The sequence below is a fragment of the Coptis chinensis genome, chromosome 1, assembly GCF_015680905.1.
Source record: "Coptis chinensis isolate HL-2020 chromosome 1, ASM1568090v1, whole genome shotgun sequence".
Taxonomy (NCBI): domain Eukaryota; kingdom Viridiplantae; phylum Streptophyta; class Magnoliopsida; order Ranunculales; family Ranunculaceae; genus Coptis; species Coptis chinensis.
In genome coordinates, this window is record NC_141456.1 from 14,714,018 (window position 1) to 14,740,105 (window position 26,088).

General features: G+C 35.9%; 1 long non-coding RNA gene across 1 annotated transcript; it reads left to right on the top strand.

Annotated features, from left to right (window-relative positions):
- The first annotated feature begins 16,218 nt into the window (after window positions 1-16,218).
- Window positions 16,219-25,547, top strand: LOC147522388 (uncharacterized). Its single transcript, XR_015195251.1, has 3 exons — window positions 16,219-16,899; window positions 17,016-17,065; window positions 25,434-25,547. It is a non-coding gene; the product is annotated as an uncharacterized LOC147522388 (long non-coding RNA).
- Window positions 25,548-26,088: the final 541 nt, after the last annotated feature.

Consider the following 26,088-nt stretch of genomic DNA (forward strand, 5'->3'; position numbering starts at 1 on the left):
CCGATGGTATTTTGGATAAATATGACTTGCCACTTACATTATAATGCTTAAAAATGAATCTAAGACAAAAAATGGCTAACTAGATCAATTAATATTGAAAAAGAAATGATCTCATCAGAAATCGAAAGGTTACTTGAGCAAATTTCATAAAACTTAGAGTTACTTAACAATTGGGCACTGCGATTGTGGAGATAAACACGCACGGAATCTTTACTAATTTGTAGTGATTTCTTTTTTTGTTTTATCTCACTCTGTTAGTTTCATTTATTCTGGTGTTATATAAATGGACACATGTCCAAATTATTTTGTAAGGTGTAAAAATCAACTTTTTCCACCCGGCGGAGAAGATCCAGCCTCCTTGAAAATTATGCACTATCAATCAGCTTCATGTATCATGTCCCTATAAAGACGACATAGCACAACAATAGCAAGTGGAAATCCACCACATTTGCTAACAAATTCTTTCACCACATCAACCGACTCAGGCTGACAACAATAAAATTATAGTTTTTAGTAAAAATTATATTCCTTGTGCTGTATTCTTGAGATGCATATATCCATGCGCATTTAAGACTTGTTATATAAGACGGGTTGAACAACTGCGAGAAGCTACAATTTTGTAATTTTGTATATGACTTTTGATTTCTTTATCAGTTTTTTTAAATTACAGTTTTTATTTAACCACATTATTGAGATGAGCAAAATCAAACAAATCTAACGGTGAAATGTTTTAAATTCTAATAGCCATTTGTATAGTGACATATGTTTTAAAAATATTACTACTGGACTTGAAAAATATTTCAATAACTAAGCCATCTAATAACTAAATTTTTGAGATGGCTTTTATCGTCTCTATTTATGGGGATTCATTATAAAACATTAACCATAATTTTTGAAGACAAAATTTTGAATTGGCATAAAGTAATGAAACCTAATATACAATAATGGAGACATAAATGAATGTTGAGTGGTTTGCAAATGAGATTTCGCACCCTAATTATTCTATTCACATGGTAGAACAAATAACAAAATCAACCTACCCTTTTCTAAAATACACTCATCCAATTATACAAAGAATTATTACAAGGTAAAAGACAAAGGAGAGTATTAACATACAATGAAGTTATTAATATTAAAATTATCCAAATCTTTAATGGGATTGGAATACTTAAGCACTGGACAGAGCCCACTTATGAAAACATCTTTGGAAGTATGCAAGATGACATAGTGAAAGAGGCTAAGTGCATTCCATTGTAAGTCAATTTTATGAGATGAGATTGTTTCATTATTTTAACTTAATTACAAGTATGCAAACCGTGTTAAGCATTGGTTGTTGTTGTTGTTGTTGTTGTTGTTTTTTTTTGTTGATAGTTACAATGGTTTTTTTGTATGAAACTTGTCATTCGAGATCGATAGTTAGCATGGTTTTTTTGGATTTTAATTGTAATTACATAAGGAAGGCTCATCTAGTATATACATATATATATATATGGGGAGGGATAGAGCACATTCTTATGCGCACATTATAGCCACATTGTAAATTAATTCAAGCAAAATCATGAACTTAAAAGTTGAATTAAAGACTGACTTTTTGTAGATATGATCTCTCCACCATGGAGAAACATCTTCACAAAAATTTAAATTTCATTCAAAGTTAAGTCTAACATTAGAACATGCTTTCACAAATTTTTTAGACCGTTAGATAAAAAATTCAAAAATAAACACAAATGAACACTAATTTTTACATTGTTAGACATATCCAAATATTATGATTTTTTGTGAGAATGATCTTCATGGTGGGGAGATCATCTCCACAAAAACCTAGGCCTTAATTCATTTGTATGTCGAAAATGTGGCTATAATGTGCGCATAATGAATGTGGCTCTATCCCTCCCATATATATATATATGACATTAGGGAAAGGATCATTATGTTATTTAAGTGACACTAGAGAATTTTTTCTAAATTATTAATAAAAGAGAGTTTATTCTAAATTCAGGAAATAAAATGGAGAATAATTATATAATTTAAGAGAAATTTCAATTTGCCTACTCGATAGTGGAGAGTGGTTCCTGAAAACTCAACTATCATATAGTGTAGAGATAAGGCATGGTACAATTTTGTTGGTCGGCCACTTAATTTGACGGGTATCTGTTACGTTCCACATTAGTTCAACTGGTGCGGTCCCTTGATTTTTGAACTCACCAAACTTAAAAGCTGGTGGTCCAGTGTTGTCTCCAGACCAACCAAATCTCCATTCAATTGTGAGCATAGATTGTACTATTGTAGTATTGCATGTATAGTGTACTACTATTTAGAGATCGCGTTGAGATGGTACGAAAGAGAAACCTATTATACCACTTGGCTTCCTCCGAGTTTGAAGTTTGATGCCTTTTGTATAAAGGTCGGCCTCAAATTTGTATATTACCGGGGCGGCTTTCAGTAGATTATACTTACAATTTTATTTAGTGCTTGGTTGTTGACCAAATGTGGTGTTATCTGATATAGTTACAAGAGCTTTTCAATTACTTATGGGCATACAAATCTAGCAACCCCCAACTTATCTTTACACTCCACTTCCTATCATTAAAAGAAAATACCTAAAATATCAGCCTACTTTGCACAAATTGAGGCTTACAACAATCGCCAAGGATGCTATAAGGGTATGTATGTAGAGCACAAAGACATTTTAGATTATTTCCTTGTATATGGAGGAACTCGATCTATATACTATTTATTATAATTGACTAAAATATGATATAATTGGGGCTGTTGAAAGCCAGAGACCTTAATAGAGTACATAGTTACCTACTCAAAATAATGATAATAAGATTGGAATGTAAAAAGTGTTTTGCTGATAAGAACAACATAAAAAACTATGAATTAGTACACAAGTAAGTCCATAGATATCTACTTGTTGTTTCTAGCTTATCCAAAGATTTTCAGCCCGGGATGGTGAAAACTGAAACTTCTTGTTGGACATTGGTCTAAACTAAATCGGAGGTTGAAGGCGAAATGGTCCAGTTCTAACACTAAACAAGATAATAATCCATGCTATAAACCAACATATTATTATGTGTTTATTGTATAATACTTTCATTTTGATTTATAATACCAATTTATACTATATTGAAACATGTATTATATAATGTATTTAAAATTCACTAAATAAATATCAATTGGTCCAACTAAGTCGAATCATGGTTTAATCTGGATGGACCATTTTAACAAAAAATCGATTCAATTACCGGTTCGGTTTTCAAAATATTGCTTGCGGTCAATGATACAATGAATGATAAATTTCACTGATGGAACTTATGTGCATTTAATTAATTTACCTAAACTCTAGACTTGTATTTTAATTTTTTAAAAAAAACCCTTACCAAGCTTTTAATTTGAGATAGAATAAAGTTACTTATCATCATCATGTTACACACACTGTTTATTTTCAATGTATATTAATAGTCACTAGCATATAAAGATATATACTTTCAAACAAACTTGTATAAAAAAAAAATATGTGCAAAAACTCTTCATATACTATTTATTATAATTGACAAAAATATGATGTAATTCGGACTGTTGAGAGCTAGAGACCTTAATATAATTAACTAGTTACCCACATACTCATAAGAATGATATTGAAATTTGAAAGGCTTGTATTGCCTCCTTGTATGTAGTTTGTAACTACGCAATATTTTACTCTAAAAATGTGTTATGATATGCAATCTTGACTCATTTTCCACGCAAAATGACATCTTTAAGCACATCATAACCCAAGATAGTATGTTTATGTGCAATCTTTAAACATACCACGCAAAATGCAATCTTGACTCGTTCTATGAGTTTATGTGCTTAAAAACTTGGGTTTTAAACATACCATATTCTTGTTAAAAGAGTTCTATGTTTAAAACCCAAGAATCAAGAAAAAAAATATTTTCAAGCCCAGTCAAAGCTGAGAAGTCAAAGTCAATTTGGGTAGAAAAAGAACAGAAAAGTCAACAGAACTTCAAATGGGTGTATCTTTGGACTTGGACCTCGGAATTGGGCCTACTTTATGTCAAAACGACCTACTCAGAATAAGCTTTCCAATGGACTAGGCTTTGCCCCAATCAGAGCTTTAAAGGTAGACAAAAAAAGGTACTTAAGTAATTTCTAACAATTATGGCCTCTTTAGAGTTAACCTAATGGACTTTGGGCTCACATTAGCGGTCCAAAGTCCTCCTTTTTGGCCCATGCACGAAAATGTAACTCTAACCCTCTCCTATATAAAGAGGGTTAAGACTAAATAAAACTTGGCTACTCCCATATTAGTTTAGTCGTAATTAGGGTTCTCTCTCTCTCTCCCTCTTTAATTTAGTTAGGTTTAGTTAGGTAATTAGTTGTAGTGTAGCCTCCATTAGAACCTATCAATAAAAAGCTTTAGTTTTATATTCAATTCTTGTTATTACATTACGTCTTTACATTATTGTCTTAGTTTAATTAATCCAATGATATTTGGCTAATCCCCCTTATTAGAGAAAGTGAATTATTGAATTATGTATGTGTTTCAATGAGTTTAATTAATTGTATGTGTTTCGGTAGTTAACTGCTTCAACACAACGAGAGCAATGGTAAATTGATATTGGGGGAGATGAAACTGAACCAAATAATGACTGCCTACATACCCAAGATCTATTCTCTAGGGATCAAGTTTCCACGTAGTTCCTTATGAAAAATAATGTGGTATTTATATAGGTAGAGTAGAGAGTCCTTGTAGCTCAAGTAATCTTGTTGCTTGAGTAATTGTGGTAGAATATAACTCTCAACTGATAATTATCTCTTTTATAAGAAATGAATATGGACATAAATCAATGTACATTAGTGGCAAGCCATGTGGCTAAGGTTCAGCCTTAGACATATGAGTTAATGGGCATGTACATTGATCCATGATATTGCAAATTGGGCTTTAGCCCTGTTGATTAAATGAACTCAAACCGTCGTTTACCTTATCGCTCTTCAGCTGAATCCGCTTCGTCCTATACAAGTACCTAAAACACCACCAATTTCAGTTGTCGAAAACGTAACGATTCGGCACCAAAGCGTAATACATACCCTTCAGAAACCGGTAAAACGATTTCGCCATAGCCAAACAACCATAAAACAGTAATCTTTCTTACGGCATGTAGTGATCCAACAAACTTAACACGGTCATCGTCCATCACTTTTTCGGTGGAAGACCATGTCGTCTCTGCCCATGGAAGACCTATGCTGGGCTCTGTAAGGCGCCCGTAGAATAGTCACCCGTCAGCGCAGCTTGGATTCCGAGGATATCGCGGTAAGCATCCTTTGTGCGTTATGCTTTTTATGCATGGGCGTTGAACTGTGGAACTCCTTCCTCAGGAATCACTGTACGGATCATGTGGAGGTGACATAACACTGTTGGTGTATGGATCGAATTCGGACATGAGCTGATGAGAAGAAAAGTGGTGAAGGCGATACCGATGGTGCCTGTATTTGAAAAACTGATACTACCAACATGATATGGTGCAGCGCCAATAAAGGAAGGGCACCATACCTACCCTTTGTTAACATGGCCGATTTGTGAGCTCGCTGACCCGGATTTTGACCTATCTGACCCGTTGTTTTTTCTTTTCTATTTTTTCAGGTAGAACTACCGTACTATACGAGCGAAAAATACTCAAGAAGAAAACTCGATGACGATCGCAGACTTGGTGAGGTGGAAAGAAGGTGTGAATCTGGCGATTACACGGAACCGCGTCGATGGTCGCTAAGGAAATAAAAAATACTAGGACTCGAAATTTGAAATGGAGGAAGTGTACGAATTTGACTTTAAAGTCGAAGAAGATAAAGTAGTAATGGCTTACACACAATTAAATTGCGGGGAGTGCAATTCCGTTGAGCAAAGAAATTGCGCAATTATTGGAGTGGTGGCAAATAGCACCGGGACAACTGCCAATATCATTCTGGTTAATCTTTACGAGAGCGCACCGTTTACAAAATGAATTTAACGAAGGTTCGGGGCTCAAGAAATCTTGGCGTTGATCTGACCGAAAGCCCATCTTGTGAAAGGGTACATAAAATTTGAAATTGAATTCAAGGATTCAAATAGAAGTTTTAAAGGGTTCCCAAAAGTATACACCGGATGGGATAGATTTATGTACCGCTTGCGAGGGAAGTGGAATCCGACAGAGTTTAGAGTGCCGAACAAATTTCGAGGTAAGCCAAAACATAAGTATTGAAAATTGTACTACGAGTAAATTGTTGACTAACACGAGTTATTTTTGTGTCTAACAGAAAACGCGAGTACACTCCCAGACATTAAATTGGACAAGGAAGTGGAGAACAACCTTCGTTTCTTCTTTCATGAATGTTCTGACGAAAGATTGGTAGATCTGAGCTACTTTGATGATATTGTTGATTTCCGACACTATGGGGGTATCGAACAACGGCCCGATAGGTCCATAGATACACATAGTGAAATGGCGAAGAAGAATAAGAGTCTCAGAAATGCAATATTTGGCAGCGATAGCGATAGTGAAAAGAAGATGGAACGGAATTAACACAGCGAGAATTAGTGCTGAGCTTGCCAAATACAAATAGCGAATTGTACAAAAGAAGATGTTCCACAAGAAAACCAACGTCACAATGTATGATGCCTCGAGGGACGAGACTACAATGCACAAAACAGCCCAGACGAAAAATAATACATTCTCAACACAAGAGGAAAATGTATGTACCGTAGAAAATATAGATATGTAAAAGTGTAGAGAGATGTAATATCTCGTTCTGGTTTGGTATAAATAGGAAAAGAACGAAACAGTGATACTTACAAAAGATAGTGCAACGAAGAACACAAAGTCGATGAAAGAAAATAAACTGCATAGCAAAATGCAGGAGCAAAGAATCCAACAACCACTGGCAAGTATTGTCAGGGGTAATACTACTCATGGAGGAAAACCACAGAATCTGTTAACAGTAAGTTGACCGTTGATTTTTACTATTGCGTTAGGACGGTAAAGAAATTTGTGTCCAACACTAAACCGATGAAAATGGCAGATGAAGCAGAGATGTTCAAGTTTGGAAGACGAAGTGAAGGGATTGCCCAGGATTACACCAATGGAAGGCCTCGAAAAATATCAAAAATGTGACCAGAATACGGAGAACATCTGAGAATATGACAGAGCAATGTCAATGATTTTCGATAGTATAAACCAGGTATGATAGTATTATTTTTATCAGTTATTGCAAACTTGTGTTTAAGTCTGAAAAATGATGAAATCAGATATTTTTCGGCGCAGGTTAAAACGGCGGTAGTACGGGGCAAAGACATTCTTGAAAAAGTCGCGAAGAAAAATATCATTCCGAATGAAGTCAATGCCTTAGAAGAAATAGAGAAAGTGGAGATACTCAACCAAAAATTGGAAGAGACAAACAAAGCGTTAAGCGGAACCATCAGAGAGTTAGAAGCGAAAACAAAAACTTAACCGAAGCCGGACGGAAGAAGCGGAGGAGAGATCGTCTGAAAAATTTGGGAAAGCCTGTGAGATAATGGAGGAACACAAATACTTAAAAGCAGATGTGATAGAATTGAAGTCACTCATGGCGACCAAAGATCAGGAACTTAAACGTGCACAAAAAGAGGTAGAGAAAAATAACAAGCTTTAATGATGATTTAAACGGCGGCTCGGCCAAGATCACGTGCAAATGGCAATTGCGGAATATTCCGTAAGACAACCGACAAAGACTTTAATAGAAGCGGGGAGATGAACTAGAACGTGAGAAGATGAATTACAAAGATTTGTACGAGTTGTATATGCGAAAAGTTGGGAAGGAACCATTGGATTTTCCCAAACCAATGATCATGTGATTGCGAGTATGTAATACCATAGAGCTAAAAATTCTTTTTATGAAAATAAAAATAAAGTATGTGTTGGCTATTGAATATCATGTGATGTCAGATAACATACCTGCATAAAACTTAGTGTTGTTGATTTATGAATGTAAAAGAACGAGACGCCCCCATGTAGAGAGAAAAACCTCCCAATATAGAACCATTGGAGAAAGCTATTGAAAGGCAAAGGGGACATGATCGTCCTTAATGAACCTAGCTATTCAGGTGTTAAAATATTTGTACCGAACGTGAAGCAAGGCCTGACAACTGTTGGAGTTGTCACAGGTTCAAAGTCGTCACCCGTGCACTGGGACCAAACTAAAACACAACGCCATTGCCTTAGTAGTGGAATTAGCACGGATATCGTATTGTGGGAGTATTGCAATAATTGTTCCGAGCAAGAATAACCATCTTATTGACTCGGATTTCCGTCAAGTAGGCATGAATGTGACTTACTTGGACCGAAAAAGGCATAATATGAATGACCTCCCTAGAATGAACGTTAATGAATGACATTGTTGAAAGTAAAAGTACAAATGAATAGAGAAATGTAAAATGATAACCAAACTAAGAGAATGGATGTTGAATGCCTTTATTGATGGATAAAATAGAACGAACTACATAGATGGATAGATTTGCTATTGATGGAGTAATGTAAAATTGCAAAACATTTCCTAACGGTAAAACTTGCGAAGGTGGTAAGCATTCCATGGCTTCTCTATTATTCTTCCGAAATAGTACGGAGGAAATATGACCCCTTAGATCTTTGGACGATCTATGATGTAGGGTCCTTGCCAATTTTCCCCAAACTTTCCCCGATTCTATAAGTTTTTGGTTTTCTGAGAGAACCCAGTCTTTAGGAGCAAAAAGACTTAGGACGGATCTTCTTGTCGTAGTTCCGTTTCATGTCGACTTGATACTTAATAAGCTGTTGTAGTCCCTCGAGCGAACCTCATCAATAAGAGCTTTTGGTCGAGCCAAAGTAGTGTCATTGGAACTGTTTCAACAAAGAATCGACCCGAGATGTTTGGAAATCAGGTTCAGTAGGTAAAGGCGCTTCAAACACCATATGCAAGGTTAAAAGGTGATAATGTAGTTGAATATTTTGGCATTGTCCTATAAGCCCACAAGAGGCGGTGGTAACTCCTTGACCCAATTTCCTTTGGCCAGTCAAACGCGCCTCTTTAGGTTGGCCAAAATCACCTTATTGGTGGCTTCGCCTGTCTATAACTGCGGATGATAAGGTGCGGAGAAGTTATGTCAGATCTTCAAATTAGCAACGTAGCCCGATTTAATTTCTTCAAAGCATCAAATTGTTTACCATTATCCGATACAAGTGTGTAGGGATGCCAAAGCGACAAACAATATTTCTCCATAAAACATTTTGGCGTTGGAAGCATGGATTTGGACCAAAGGCTTTGCTTCTACCCATTTGGTAAAGTGTCGGTTGCCACAAGAAGGAATCGTGATACTACCCCGGAGCTTTAGGTAAAGGGCCAATAATGTCTAAGCCCCATTTGGCAAATGGCCATGGGCTAAGCATGGGATGCAACTTCGAATGTAGTTTACTCATATTATCGTGCTTTTGGCATGGCTCACACCTCTCATATAGGTGTTTTGCATCCTTTTGCATCTCGGCCACCAATATCGCAATGTCATAGCCTTATGAGCTAAACTTAAGCCCCTTGGAGTGGCTTCCGCATAAGCCGGAGTGAATCTCTTCCAAAACTTGAAGTCCTTCCTGTTTTGAGAGGCATCGCAACATAGGGTTTAAGTCCGAGCCTTTGCGATATAAGTGCAAACTTCCGTCAAGAACAAGATATCACCAAAACTTCCATGCATCGCGTTTGATTCTTTCAGCGAGTTTTGGTTCTGGCGGAAGTGAAGAAACTTGCAAGTAGTGGATATAAGGAAGACGCCAATCTTGTGTATCGGAGATCATCACTGGCTCTGATAGTATCATATCGGGAACTTCAGGACTATCATCTGCTTCATGTACCAACTCACTATCTGTTTCGGGAGCGAATTCAGGAGGAACAAATGGATCTACATATTCTAATGGAAGATCCAAAATATGGTCATGTTGTGAATTTTCCATCTCCGCTTTTTCCACTTCCGAGTCATGATTGGTGTGCGATTATCGTGGGTCGATTTATTTGTTAGCATTATAAACAAAACAAGTAATTGCTTTCATGTACATACAAGTCATGCAATTCTTTTTCGGTAAAAGTCAATGCTTGGCTCTTTTACGGAACTTAACGGTGATGTGTCTTGACTCTTCGCTAACGGCGGCGGTGGAGAGATTAGCCAATGAATCAGCATGGCGTATGTCATTTTGGGTCTTTGAGTGATAGAGATGTTATCAAATTGTCGAGCAAGACTATGTATCAAACCAAGATAAGCCGCCATACGATCATCTCTTGCTTCAAAAGACGCCAAACTGATTGGCCCAAAGGCGAGAATCGTGTATAGCTGGAGCTTTCGCCCCGGTTTCAAAGTCGTTCTCAAAGGCACAAACGGCGACCTCATACTCGGCCGTTATTTGAAGCGGCGAAGCCAAGTCGCCTGATTTATCAATCTTCTCTCCACGGGTTTAACAAAACGCATCCAATTCGGACCAGATTTATTATGGGAGCCATCCGAATAAACAATCCATAGGTCAATGGGATTAGGAATTGCGTTTGCAAGTTGGTCTTAAATTAAGCCCCCAGTTATTGGTGGCGGAGAATGTCTTCCATAGATTCTTTCTTGGCGTAAGAAATCGTCAATAGGAGAATCATAAATCGGAAAATCAGCTATCAAAGAAGCTAGAGCATGTCCTTTTTCAGTGAGACGACTTTCAAAGACAATGCTATATGCACTAAGATAACTTTCCCATTCGGCTAATCTGCTTGGTTCCCGTGCATTACGAAAGATCTTTGCGTAAAGGGATACTTTCAATTATAAACTCGACCAACCTCCACGGAAGTATGGTTTTAACCGACGAGCGGCATGAACCCATGCAAGTGCCATTTTTTCCATCTTTGAATAACGAGACTCAGCTCCGGTTAACGTCTTACTGACAAAAAAGACGGATCTACTATCATCTACGAAAAGAACAACACTAACAGTTTGAGTTGTAGCTGCTAGGTACATGCCAATCGGTTGACCCGTTGAAGGACTTGTCAATATAGGAGGATTGACCAAGTATTTCTTCGAGTTGTTGCAATGCCATCTCACAATCAATGTTCCAAGTTGCCCCCCTTTAAAGTCCGGAAGAAGGGATGACAACGATCGAATATTTAGAAATAAATCTATGAAGAAGCGTGGCAAGCCGACCCGATAAGCCGTTGAATTTCCTTCTTATTTTTGGTGATGGCATATCAATAGCGCTGCGATATATCGATCGGGGATTAGCCTCAATACCTCTACGAGTCATGAGGTATCAGAAATTTTCAAAAGAGAGGCCAAAAGAACATTTGGCGGGATTGAGTCTCATGTTATACTTGTTAAGCCTATCAAAAACAAGTTGAAGATCGGAAAGATGATCACCAATAAGCTTCGATTTAGCGACTATATCATCAATATAAGCCTCGATTATTATCCCCGGCCGGTCGGGAAAAATTGTATTGACAAGCTTTTGGTAGGTTGCACCGGCATTTTCAGACAAAAAAGGCATAACGATGTAGAGAAAATGCTTGGTGTCGGTAATGAAAGCGGTGAACTCTTGGTCATCCACATTCAAAGAGATGCGGTAGTACCCGAAGAAGCATCCATGAAAGATAGGCGTTGGAATCGAAGTGGCATCCAATAGTTCGGAAATTCGTGGCAATGGATACGGATGAATCGGACAAAGCTGCGTTAAGGTTTGTAAAGTCAATACAAATTCTGATTTGTCCGTTCTTTTTGGCACTGCGACGACATTAGCAAGCCATTTTGGGTAAGTAACCTCGTCGGATAAAGTTAACCGCAAGTAGCTTATCAATCTCCTCTTTAACTTTGAGCTTCCGATCGGTGCCATTCTTCTTGGTTTTAGCTTAACGGCTTGAAACTTGGATCAATGTCAAGTTTATGACAGTAAAATGAAGAAGGGTATTCGGCATTTCCTCGATTTTCCAAGCGAAGATATGCTTATTTTCATTTGTAAGAGGAAACCAACTCTTTTTGTTCTACTTTCGAAAGTTCAGCGGAAATAAAAGTGGTTTCTTCTGCTGAATCTCCTACTTGCACTTCCAAAAGTCGATCCACTGTAGGCGGCCCTTGCACATGAGCCTCAATATTATATAGATGGAGGGCACGCGCAGTAGCTGCAGATAACTTGGGCGGGGGCACTTGCAAGGATCGTATTACCTCGAACTTCAGATTTTTATAGTCATCCATTGCTTTGTCATGACAAGAATGGGGCGATATACGGTCACTTCTGAACCTTGCAAATATGCCCGAGAGAATGGGAACTTGACACTGTGATGAAATGTGGAGACTCTGACCCCCATGGAATGTATCAATCTACCCAAAATTGCGTTATAGTGGGATCGACGGTCCATCAATAAGAAATCGAGCTCAACTTCTTTGTTCATTAATTTGATTGGTAAGGTAATTCTTCCAACCGTTGAAGATGTTGTCCCATCAAAACCGATGATAGGATTGTCTTGGCGATGATCATACCCTCGCGAAGTTGCATCGAGAATAACATCCACGAAAATGGCCGGAGGTGGCCCCTGTGTTGATCATTACCCGTTGAACGACGAAGCACCTATAGACCACGAAATTATAAGCTGCGTCATAGTGAGGGTGATATACACCAAGGAGATCATCATCGATGAATCGGAGGGGCTCTTCGGAAGTCTCGATGCGGATTCCTTTGACAAAATCGACTTTGTTGATACGGTTAAATTCACCAACATAACTAACTTTCAAACGCTTTTGATTCTTACTCGACTTTTGGAAAGAGACTCAACATGAGAATGGGAAACATTAATGACATGCTCATAAGTTTGCGAATCACTGTTGAGAGTTTTTAATAAGATATTCATTTAAAAGTCCTTTCTCTACTAATTTCTGAATCCGACCCCGAGAAAAGCGACAAAGTTACGTCTCATGGCCATAGTCATTATGGAATTTACATAAAGGCTTTGTCCCTTGTCGCTTTGGTATCTTCGAAAGTGGATAAAGGCGGGAAAGAAGATTCCCACTTTTCAACTTCTCATATACAACAGAGAGTACTTGGCATTGGCGGGGTCAATTTTAGCTCGGTGTAGAGTTTTTCCATCCACGATTGAAATTGACTTTGCCGATTGTCATTCTTTCCATCGTTATGTTGTTGATCCGATCGTCCTTTTCCGACTTAAAATTCTTCTTTGTCGGAAAAATCTTTTACTCGAATATCTTTGTCCCTTGCTACTTTCGCCGATAGGTTCTCCTCGATCTGGATGGATGTGTTGCTCAAACCCTCACATACGAGATCGTGATCGAGTTTTAGGGACATCTTTAATTAGAGAGTGGTAAAGATCCCTTACAATGAAGTTTGAACACGTCTCTTTCATAATATAATGCTTCTTTAAAGGCGAAAGAAGCATCCCATCACAAACCACGGAACATCTCTGCTGCTGCCTTTCGGAACCTAGTAACAAAAGTAAGTAACTTTTCGTCACTTTGTTGCTTGATGTTCAAAAGTGAGTTGACATCCTTTGGCGTCTTGCAATTGTGGCGGAAACGATTAACAAACTGATTTTCTAGTTCATTGAATTGGTGAATTGATCTTGAAGGCAATTCACTAAACCAGCGTAATGCATCTCCCTTTAGAGTTGATTGGAAAGAGCTTACATATGAAGGGTCATCTCCACCCCATAACACCAACTTATTTTTGAGCGATAGAACATGCAAGCGGGATCTCCTTTCGACTCATCATAAAGTTCAAAATCGGGTTGTTTGAAGTCGGGATGGTGGTAAACTTCTTGAATGTCGATCGAAAACTTATCAAATGCGCCATCATTGGTATCAAGTTTTTCATCCTTACATCCCCGACTCTCTATCGTTAAGTTCTTTTGCAATCAACTATTTCAATTTGTTGTTACATTAAAGTTAAAGTATTGGCTCGAACAACCTGGGCGCCCCCGGTCATGTGGAGAAGGATACCTTCCATTATCTCTTATTGGAGTTAGAGATCTTTGGCGGTACCCCGATCGACTCCGACCCGGTGATTGTCTTTTGTCTATCCCCTGTAACTAGCCCTTTGTCTAGGCGGTAGTCACCCTTGGCGGGTGGTCGGAATAATTATACCACTTCTCCATGTTTTGTTGCTCTTATGCGGGATGCCGCCTTCCGATCGTGTCGGACATATCTCGGATGGCGGTCTTCCCTGAAATTGCTTCTCAGAGGTAAATCTTCCCTTTGAGATCGGACATGTCTAGGGTAGTAGTTATCCCTGCCAATCCGATTCTCCCCATAAGTACGGGTAATAGGGTCATTACTCTTAGAGCGTGCACTAGTTGATTGTGTTTGAGAAATAACACGTTGCTGAGGACGATTAAGTGGTTCTTCAAGACGGTCCCATACACTGGAATGGCCTGCGTCTCTTCGTGGTCGCCTTGATGTTGTTGAATTTGCAACATCGTCCACCGGCCTTTGCCTCTTTGCCAGCTTCCTTGTCAAGTTCCTATTTAAATTTTTGACTCGTCGTAACTCCCGTTCAACCGTATTAGGGGTGAATTGGCTGTTACTATCACCTTTTCCGCTAGTTAGCGTGAGAGTAATGTCCACGTCCATATCCATGTCAACTGAAGGATCGACATGGACGGGCGGACCGCATGGAGGATTCTTGACTTACTTATCGGTTTTCTTGTTGCAAAGCTGTTATGGTTGAGTCTTGAAGCGGTTTATGCGGCCTTTTTCTTGGGAGGCGGTGGTTTCTTCGCTTCTGATTGGATGTTGAGAATTGATTCTACTACTAGGAGTAACTTGATTGTTCAACGGTTCATGCATTGGCGATTTGAAATTCGAGGGTTGCGATTCTTGTTAGTAGGAGGAATATGTTGACTATTTGGTGCGCTTCTTGTGCTTACCATCTTGATTGTTTCCGCGTGATAATGAATTCTAAAGTCCCCACAGACGGCGGCCAATTATGTTTTCGGCAAGAACTGCTTCAAACAAGCGAGCAATGGTAACGAAACACACTAAGAAGCGAGAGGAATTTGATGTTGGGGAGATGGCCGAACCAAATAATGGCTGCACTCATTACCAAGATCTATTCTCTAGAGATTAAGTTTCCACGTAGTTCCTTATGAAAAATAATGTGGTATTTATATAGGTAGAGTAGAGAGTCTTTGTAGCTCAAGTAATCTTGTTGTTTGAGTAATTGTGATAGAATATAACTCTCAACTGATAATTATCTCTTTGATAAGAAATGAATATGGACATAAATCAATGTACATTAGTGGCAAGCCATGTGGCTAAGGTTCAGCCTTAGACATATGAGTTAATGGGTATGTACATTGATCCATGATATTGCGAATTGGGCTTTAGCCCTGTTGATTAAATGAATAAAATAGAGACCCCTACTAATGGACGTTTGCCACATAGGTGGGGGTCAAAACAGTATGACTTCCAAAATAAGCATATAGTAAATTAAACTAGGGATTGTTATGATTAAGTCGAGAGATTTTGTTGTAATAATCATACATGCTAATAATAATTACTATAGAGATGTAGGTTATTGATAGGGATGATAAAGTTTGAGGCTTTAGGTTGGATCATTGTGTGAAAACCTAAAGACGACCTCTTTTTAATGAATAATTCAATTCTTGCATAAAACTAATCATGAGGTGGATTTATTACTATCTCTATACCTTTCTCTTAATTCACTATTTTCGTATCTTAGTTTAATGTTTTCATATCTCATATTACTCTCTCATTAGTGAATTGTTGTTTAGTCTAGATTCGTTTTAAGTACGTGCAAACAAAAGTGTTTCGAACACGACTACTCCCTTTATTCTATGATATTGATAGTATTATAATAATTTGATATGCATGATTTAGTATTATATTGTAGAAACACTGTTTTCACATCTATCAAACCTTAGTTATCACAACGACATACAAGTTAATTAATTATTCTTATTTTGTTATTGGTAATATACTATAATAATGTGGAAGAGTATTAATTAGTTGCTTTTGATATATGAAATACTTAAACTACAGAGTAGATAGTTGATTCTCGATAATGTACTTGGAACACCATTTATATCGTTAGTTTAATAATTCTAAAATACCTTACTGAAAACCCTTATTGTTCTTCTATTTCTTTTTGTCCAACATATAACACATTATGCTAATGAGACTTTTGACAACTTTGATTTTGTATTTGCAAGTTTTATAGTAAAGATCAATAAACCTAAACAAACTTGTGCAGACCGAATATGATAGAGATAAAAAGTGAGCACAAAGAAAACGGAGATTGGCTCAAGTGTTATTATGGCCTCCAAAGGTGTCTGGCAATAGAACCTTCCCATCTTTATCATCGCGATTGCAACCAGAGAAAAAACAATAAAAAAATCCAGTCACAAAAGTCAAGACCACATAAGACAATATCCATGCCCAAAGAGATTTGCCAAATGGATCTTCCTCTTACTTGAACTTATTCTCTAGGAATGTTCTGAACGCTTATATAACATCCAAAGTGATGAAAGTCCCAGTTATTGTTAGAATACCAGTTTTGAGTAAAAACCTTGAAGTTTCTACTCCTGTGTTGCACTCTAGGTTGCCCAAGATGCTTTGTTAATTGGGATTGCCAAAAGGGGTGCCTATCAATGCTAGCCCAACATATACAAGTTAATGCTAATAAGACTTTTTACCACTTTGATTCAGTAGTCATGAGTCTTCTCCCTTAGTGATGAAGCTTGCGCCTCAAGAGTCTTCATGTAGGCATTCCTATTAACATGACATTTTCGAAATATAGCTCTTCCAACCTCATTCTTCGCCAGTTCCTACAGAGTTGCACAAAAAAATTTACAATGGAGTTCTTCTCATTTGTGAGTTTTATATTAATATTAAATTAGTATATTACATTTTCAATTCAAATATCATTTTGTTGCAAGTTACCTTGTAACATTGATTTCTCCGACTTCAATGACACATTCTTTTGCAGCTATCATCCCTATGGAGATCCTTGCAGCTATCATCCCTATGGAGATCCATGTAGCTATTCTTGACTTAGCTTCCTTTATATCCTATTAAAATATGTGATGAGTGCAGAGTGCATATGGATTTCATGTGTTTATATACCCTTCATGCTAGCCATGGATTCCACACACACATATATATATATATATATTATGTTTCTATTTCTTCAAAATTGTGTCTATACAAATAGAGATCGAATATATACCATATGGAACAATAATTCATTAGATAGAACCACAACTAGTGATTACTAGCTAACCTCGCATGCATAAGAAATAAGAAATGTGAATAGAAAAATTCTTCTGTTATGCAAACAGAAGGTGATCAGTACATTTCCTAATTGGTCAAAGAATCTTTCAGTACCATGATTAGAACATGGGTGCATGGACTAGAACGAACCTTAGTCACTCTACTCAGATATATGTTTATATGGATGTAATTTTGCTCTGTTATTGATGGGTTACTATTTGAATGCTCTAATTCATACCTCTAATGCCATGTTATATAGAAACTTTTATTTTCTTATTTTTATTGTGCCATAAAAGATGTCATAGTTTGGATTTTGTCTTCTTGGTAACGCGTGTTGATCAATTCCGAAAAATCTTGTATATCCATGGTAATCTTTGGATGAACTAATCCATGTTCTTCCACCAAGTGCAACACGTACGAAAACTTGGTATTTTGGTGTATTTTGTTGGTCACTAGTTTTTGAGCCCGTTCAACGAACGGGGACCGTTTTCATATAATTGATTTGATTTTTTTTTAATATTTTATAAATTTAATTTTTGAATTATTATATACTAAAAAGTTTTAACTATAGAATATTGTAATAATTTAAATTTTGATGAAAACACAAATTTATATAAATATTTAATGTGTCCAATATTAACGGGGACCATTTTCATATTTTTTTTTAATTTATTTTTTAAAATTATTATGTGTCAAAAATTTGAACTCCAAAATATTTGAATGATTCAAATTTTGATCAAAACGATTTTTTTTTTTAAATATTCAATGTGTCCCATATTTTACCATTTTTGTTTTAATATTTAAAAACTGTCATAAAAGAAACTAACCGTCATTGATATCGAATGATTTGAATTCCCAAATTTTAGTTTAGAAATTTCAATCATCTATCATACGAACCACATACTAAGCTCATACATAAACTCTCTACGATCAGGTGCGTTATATTAAATTGTTATGAAAAATATTCATAACTATGCATAGTTTATGAAATATTTAAGTAATTTTTACTTACGGAAAGTGAAGATCATATTGAAAAGATGTATGATAACACACCATTTTAAATACGAAATTATACTTGTCAAACTAATATTTTCTGATGGTTTGAGGGATTTTAAGGTTGTACGTATAAGGAGATGAGAGAGAGTACCAATTAACTTTTGAATCAAGTGGAAGTCCATGATCAATGTTGCAAACAGTAAGCTTTATGAGATATATGTAGGGGTTGGGAGGAGAGATTATTGATGTTTGTTTATGTGTAAATAAGGGTAGCCCATTCTATGTTTTAGTTAAATAGCTAAGGTTAAAAGGTTTGGTATGGCACTCAGTCATGAATGAAACAATACAGATCACATGAGATACTGAAAAGTTTCCTTCATTAGATATATGACAAAGGCTTTATTGAATGCACTATTTCCACTACTAACATATTGAGTGATTTCATAGAAATGGTTCAAAATTTTAGTAGTCAAGAGAGCTTTGTAACATCTTATCTGGGGCTTCTGGGCTACATTGCTTTAGTTGCCCTCACTTTGTTCGAAGGATACTACCATGATTGACTACTACGTACAGTACTATCTTACAATCTTGAAACTGTACCCTTTGGATTTACACATTGGTTCCCTTGGAAAATTGTCATTGAACATATTATTAGAAACACAAAAATGAATTGCCATTGAACATATCAACTGAAACACAAAAATATGTCAAATATTCGTCATATTCAACTACATATTTCTCTTTCACATACAGAGCAACACATGTACATAACTAATAAATGATCTCAACAGTAGTCATAAACTCTCTAACACACTCCGACCAAAAACTCATTCAAGTGTACATTATTTTTAAAATATTAAACACCATATCGTAGTCTAATCATCCTCTATGGTATACCACACAATTGCTTTCTACATTAATCCTTCATAGTTTGGCACTTTCATTATGACCATAAATAGTTGTAATCTGTTGTGCCCCTCGAATGTAGCCATGTGATCGACGCTATCTTTGTATCCCTAGAGTCCAATTACGCGGTTTAAAATTCAAATTGCACGACTACCAAATTTAGTATTCTCAGCCATGCTTCATTTGAGCAATTAGCTAAACATAATGGGAAATCTGAGTATAAAAAAAACATAAAGATAGAAAACAAACTTACTAATACTTCCTTACCATTCAAGGCAAAACCCAAAGTGGACCCCTACCAAAACTAACACATGATATGCAATCAAAGGGGAGACGAGTGTGTGAGGGGCATAGTAACGCTTTTTTTTTCAAAACTTTTGTAGGGGTAAAACCTCGTAGTTTCAGAAAATCTTATACTGATAGTCATATAACATATAAGTATATAACATAGTAATTTTTCCAAACCCCATGTCTTTATCCTTGTATGCATTGATATTGATAAAGATATGTTTAATATGAGTAGATTGTCATAAGTGCATAATGAATAAATTGTTATGTAATTTTTTGAGCATGTAGCCCTTGGTGCTTCTTAATGTGGTGAAATATTTAATCCTAGCACCAACGTAGTATGTTTTGTCTTTGAGCATACATGAGTAGTTTTAGTCTTCTAGACTTAAGTAACACATTTTAGAAGTAATGCCCTATAGCCTAATTATATCACATCACACTATGTACATCCAAATTTCAGAATATTAGACTTTAGTAAAGGACGTTGTTGGTTGCTATTCTTAAAACAACTGGCATAGAAAGAAGAAAGCAAGTATTGTATACTAAGACAAACCTTTCTATACTAGACATATATGATATGGTAACACAACCACAATCTCCTAAAAGTGGAACTGCAATATATGAGTATGTTTATACTATGGCATGTTTAGGTGGCTTTCATGAGGTTTGGTTTGATAGGATCTTATCAATCTAATTAATATCATATTGTACTAATCAAATGCTAGAATAAAGATCACTATGGCGATTTTTAATTTCCTTTAGTGGATAATTGTGCTATTATATGGATATGCACCACATCATATATCCCCTAAATTTGTGACACTAATACATTCCTACTGAACAAAATGCCTAAAAGGAAAAACAACAACTATCTACTGAAAATATGCCTAAAAGAAGAATAACCATAGTTTTACACTGTCAACTTAGCATAGAGGATACCAAGTAACCTTATAACAAAGTAGATGTAATTGATCGAAAGGGATTACAAAACCTGTAAAGATTACGCTCATTGTGCCAAGGTTAGCCTGGAGATTTCTCTCTGGTGGTGTGACATGTATCGAGTTGAGCGACAACCCTTTAAATATCGATCTGCAACCAAACTCACATTTATAAGGCTAGCAACCTTTTATGAATATATGTTCACCCCCATATTCTCACAAATGAAACTTTAAAAAGACTACGAATAGGCAAACATTAATCAAGCAATTTCAATCATGAACTAAACAACCCTTAGAACAAAACAAAACAAAAACACTATTACAATTTCTCTTACCGAGTTCGAAAAGCGGTTATTATATACATGTCAATGTAACTTGCAAGAAAACAACTACCAAAGCAAAACACACTAAATCAATACTTCTTATCCAAAAGTAAGCATACCGTGTAAGAACCCTGGGTGCCAATGATCCAGTTTATGCAATAGGCATATTTTTTATCAGAGGCAATAGGCATATAACTTGCACAAACATTGGCCAAACCAGCCCACCATTGAATGGTCTGATTTTCCACAAAATAGAATCCTGATTCCTGAGATTGACCTTGGTCAAGAGTCAGATCTAAAGTTCCTACATTAGATCACACTGAATGATGTTGAGTGTCTAGTCAACATCAATAAAAAAAAGTGAAGACAACATAAGATTTTTTTCATAAATCTATCTAATAAAACAGAACTATGTGGGGCCCGAAGGATCCCATCCAATGATTGTTATTCATTTTCAGCAAAATATGACTTGGCGGAATCTAGGTGTTTGAAGAGGAGTGCATCCAGTTTGCTATCCCATTCAACATCCAATTTACTTTTTGATGGGACAACACATTGATGGACTATTTGGCTATATAAATGAGTAAGAGATTACAGTGCCGTACAGCACGGGCACACCCTAGTGTCATACGAAACAGGACAAAGAAATTAGAGAAAGTTGGTATGAAATAGTAACCCATGGAATAAGAGGTTTATAAGTTCACCTAATGAATTAGATCATTCTTAATTAATTTCCTATTGTTATTTTTTTTTACACTACTATAGGAAATAAAAACGCAATCTTCTCTCCGGCTTCTAATGCAGTATCATCAAATGACTATTCCAAAGATACACACATAGTATTTCTGCAAAAAAAACATGTATACAATTTTAGTGGTAAGTTCTTCTTTGCAAAAAATCAAATAGTAATAGAGCCTTACAATCAATTGCAAAGGAATTTCCAACGCAAACAGAAAATCTTAATAAGAATATTACAAAAAACATTAAGTATTATGATGTTGATAAGTTTAATTATAAGAACAGTACCTTAATCAAATTGCTTGAAAAACCTCCTTATATACAATGTTCTGTGTATATCCTTTTGGCTCATCGTCTTCCCTTTTTATTAGAAATTTTAGTCCCTGTCTAGATGTTGTTCTTGAAACAACCACATATAATTGGCCATGAGTGAAAATTGGTCATGGTAAATAAACACCAACATGGTTGAAAGTTTGTCTCTAGCTCTTGTTTATAGTCATTGCATAGTACACTCTGATAGGAAATTGTTTTCTCTTGAAGACAAATGGTCACTTGGTGTCACTCGGAGACAGGATGATTCTTGGAATGTAATTTGGATCTCCTATATTAGTACTGTTATAATTTTTGCTTCAATAACTTTGGATCCCAACCTAGTCACAATCAACCTAGTTCCATTGCAAAGGCCTGCCACTCTGGTTCAAATTCCGCATTAACATTATGGGAACACCAATTTTCAGCTCAATTAATGTTATGGTTTGGCACTCCAAAAAATTGAAAAGTATTCAAAAATTCTGTAAGATAGAAAACGTCTTGTTCAGCAACTTTCCTGCCAAACAATTAAATAATCTTATAAGAAATGTAAAACAGTTATTTATTTATTTATTTGATGTGCTAACCTTATATGGGACAAAGTGAGTCTGCACTCAAATAACTCTGTAACTCTCCTGGCAGTGATGAAATAATATATGAGTTAATTTCATCAACTGTTTCATTCTTAGGGGCCAAGATGCTTCTTGCCTTGAGGTACTTAACCGAGTTGTGATTTTTGGCAAAATCTAGATAAATAGTTGACACATCTTAAATTAGATTTTTTTTTTTCAATTAGCTAGAAGTTATTGTATTCCAAAAGGAGGCCACTTCTTGGTCTATATATAATTTTCATTGGGTATAGAGCAACTATAGTAAGTTAGTAACTATATACAACTCGTAAAAATAAATTTTAAATGAGCAATGGACTTACACCATACATTCTTTTATAGATTTTAGAATTGATAGCTATATGTTGACTATAAGAGAAGGTGATTACATGTAATCTTGATCAAGTTTTTCATGGGCACAGATATATCATACACTTTAATTTTCTCGATGCCCATAGAAAATAACATATGTTTTGACGAACATTGAGATGAGCAAACTGAACTTTTGTTATCTCGGTAGTAACAGGTTTTGTCCGAGCAGCCCATGTCTGCCTATGTTTGCCTTCATGAAGGGGTGAACCATATACATGATTAACTACTCAATGGTATGCATATTGATTTTTGGTCTGGTCTCATGGTGATAGGAAGTTACTGAAATCTTAATTGAACATTTTGTAGCAACTCTGTACCTCTGTGGTATACATTCTAGGCCCTGGCATATCTCTAACAGGGGAGCTCACGATGTATGAGCCCATAGATTAGCTGCACTGGATGCGGAACAATGAGCCTGCATAATTTTGTTGTGTAGGCAATGGTTCTTCATAATTGAAGTCTGCTGCTATGCGTATTTGAATGAAATTAGTGATCATCTTGGATGTATTCTCATCTATTTAAAGAGACCTACTCAGCCAGGACTGCTGCTGCTTCAGCAGCAACACTTCCCTTGGTGGAATTTGCAAATGTTCTCCCAATTTGACCATTTAGACAACGCCTTACAACTGGCAAGCCATCTCATTTGACATAACATCCATAAACATTAAGCTTGCTAATATAACAAACTTGCCTTTCTCCATTTGCTCTGTTATCTTTGACCTCGGTCGAGGAAATCACATACAATTTAAGGTACTGATCGCCTACATTCATCATATTTAGATGTTAGTTACATTCAGAAGATAGCATAAACAGCAGGAAGTAAGACTAATTCCATTTCTTAAAGGATAAATCATTGTTTAAATACCAATTATAGATAAGCAGCAAAATTGGTATTAGATTTTTGGACCCGTTCAACGAACAGGACCTATTTTTATATGATTTTTTCCATTTTATTATTATGTATAAAAAATGTTACTTCCAAACTATATTAAATGTGGGTTGTATACAAATGTGGAGTTAAGTGATAAGCCCATTTGGTAATCTGTAATACGAAATTGACACATACAGTCCGATTTTATCGCTTAGGCCCATAGCGCACTTTTTAGGGCTATAATACATCTTAGACATAGCCCATAATAAAGTCTATTAACATAACCCATTTAATTGTGGTTTAGTTTAATTTTTTAATGAAAATGTGTCATTGGTTTATTTATTAAGACATTTTTGTTGATGTATAAACTTGCACTTACTGAATCGTTAAGTTGTGATGGAAGAAGAATCAAAGAATTATTACAAATAGGTTTGCAACTTTGTATAATGTTGTTTGAATATGCTGTAACATTGTTTGAACAAAGTGTTAGAGTGTATTTTGTATGTATGAATAGTATATCCAGCCAAAAAAATGTACGAACAACGTCAAAAGGCCAAAGTCTTCTAAATATGTATGTATTTTACGAAAGCCCAAACTTTGGCCCATAGTCTATTAATTCGTTGGAGTTTTGTGATGGTGTAGTCATCTAAACATCGAGTTGTCCATAAAATGGTTTTGGCCTCATTGTTTATTTTTTAAAAAAACCCAATGCATTTATATAAAGTTTTCGATTTTCCGTTAATTATTTTTTGAGTTAAGTTAAGTATAGTTGCATCCAGTTTAATTAAGTGTTTAGGTTAGTTCAATGTATTTGATCTAGTTTCCAATTTTTTGTTACATAATACACGTGAACTGAGATTTAATTGTTCAAACACAAAAAAAGAGGAAGTTGTGACGTTCTGAAGTTTGTTTTGGTGAAAGTGTAGAAGTTTTTCCCTCATCGTTTTTCTTAACCTTAATAACTTTGAAGAAATGAAGAGCATTCAAGAACTTTATGATGAAGGAATTTCAAGTGGTCGGAATGTGAATACTAAAAAAAGACAAAGAAGAATTTAGCAGTAAAAGTTGTTGATAGGTAATTGTTTTTTATCATATAATTTTTTTGCTTTGTTTATAGTATAATTAATATCTTTTGTTTTATATTTTAGATACCTGTTTTGATTAACTTCTTGAAGATGGTTAGATTAGTTCTTCAAGTGATCCTTGGGTGTTGTTCTATGATATTGATTAGCTAAGGGTTATTTATTTTTGTTTGTTGTTTAAGCGATTTTGTCATGCCCTAGGATAGGTGTGATAGTTGGATTTGCTTACAAATGCATTAGAGAAGGGCATTGTATATTGATGACATGGCTTTATGCAATTGGAAGGGATTATTGATCCATTCGCACTTCCATCAGGGAAATTGGTTAATTTTTTTTGGCAATTGAACAGAAGTAGTTAACATGCCTTTTGCTTATTTATTCCTTGTGGGCTTCCTATTTGTAGTGTGTGATGATTTGTATGGAGTTTCTTCACATTGTTAGTGATGCATACGTATGTACCCTACTCACTCACTGGTGGTCATATCTAGGTCCATACAGTCCTAAAATGTTTGTGTTACAGATTGGGTTGGTCATAGGCTTTCTTTCCCCTTTTAATTTCTCTGTGTGTGTGTGTGTGTTGTTGTATAAACCCTTTAAACCACATTCTTAGGTTATTCTCTTTATATCACTTATTTGTCGTATCTTTCTCTTTCTCCTAATTTCTGTTTTGGCTGAATTGAATATTTGATGTTTGATTTGACAGGTTTAGTAGTAAACCTGCATCAGGAGTAATATGTCAGAGTATGGATTTGGAAGACAAATGTGTGGCTGTTGCAAACACAGAAATGGATAGCAAAGTCACATATGCTAGCTGCTAAGGTAGCTGTGGATATTGTTAAGAAATACCAACTGCTGTTTTGTTAGTTTTAAAAACTTGGTCTTAGTTTTTTTGTTTTTGGAGGGCATTTTTTTTTTGTTTTGAATTGTAATATGTCTTGATACTTTGCAAGTTTGTGTGTTTCGGTTAGTTGAATTATTTTCTAGCTTATGGTGATCACAGTGTAATTTTTCCTATCCTTTTTCTCTCTTTGAATATTCATTTCCCTCTATTAGACCTGTTAGACTCAGTGAATAGTTATTTTGTTTTGATATTGTTCTATTGCTCTGTAGTAGAATTGCAAACTCTTGACTGAAACACAAAAACCTCTTCAACTTGCTTCATTGGTTCCAACGGTGGCAGCCGTGGAATTTGCTATTGGGTAAGCCATTTTCGTTATTACTTTCTGAGTCCGAGCGACTATTACTGTAGAATTTATTAATAGCATTCAAGGTTAAACACGACTCCTAGAGAGTTACAAAATATGAAGTTCTGTTCTCGTTTCATTATCTTCTTTCCTTTTTTACTTGGCAGGGGCATG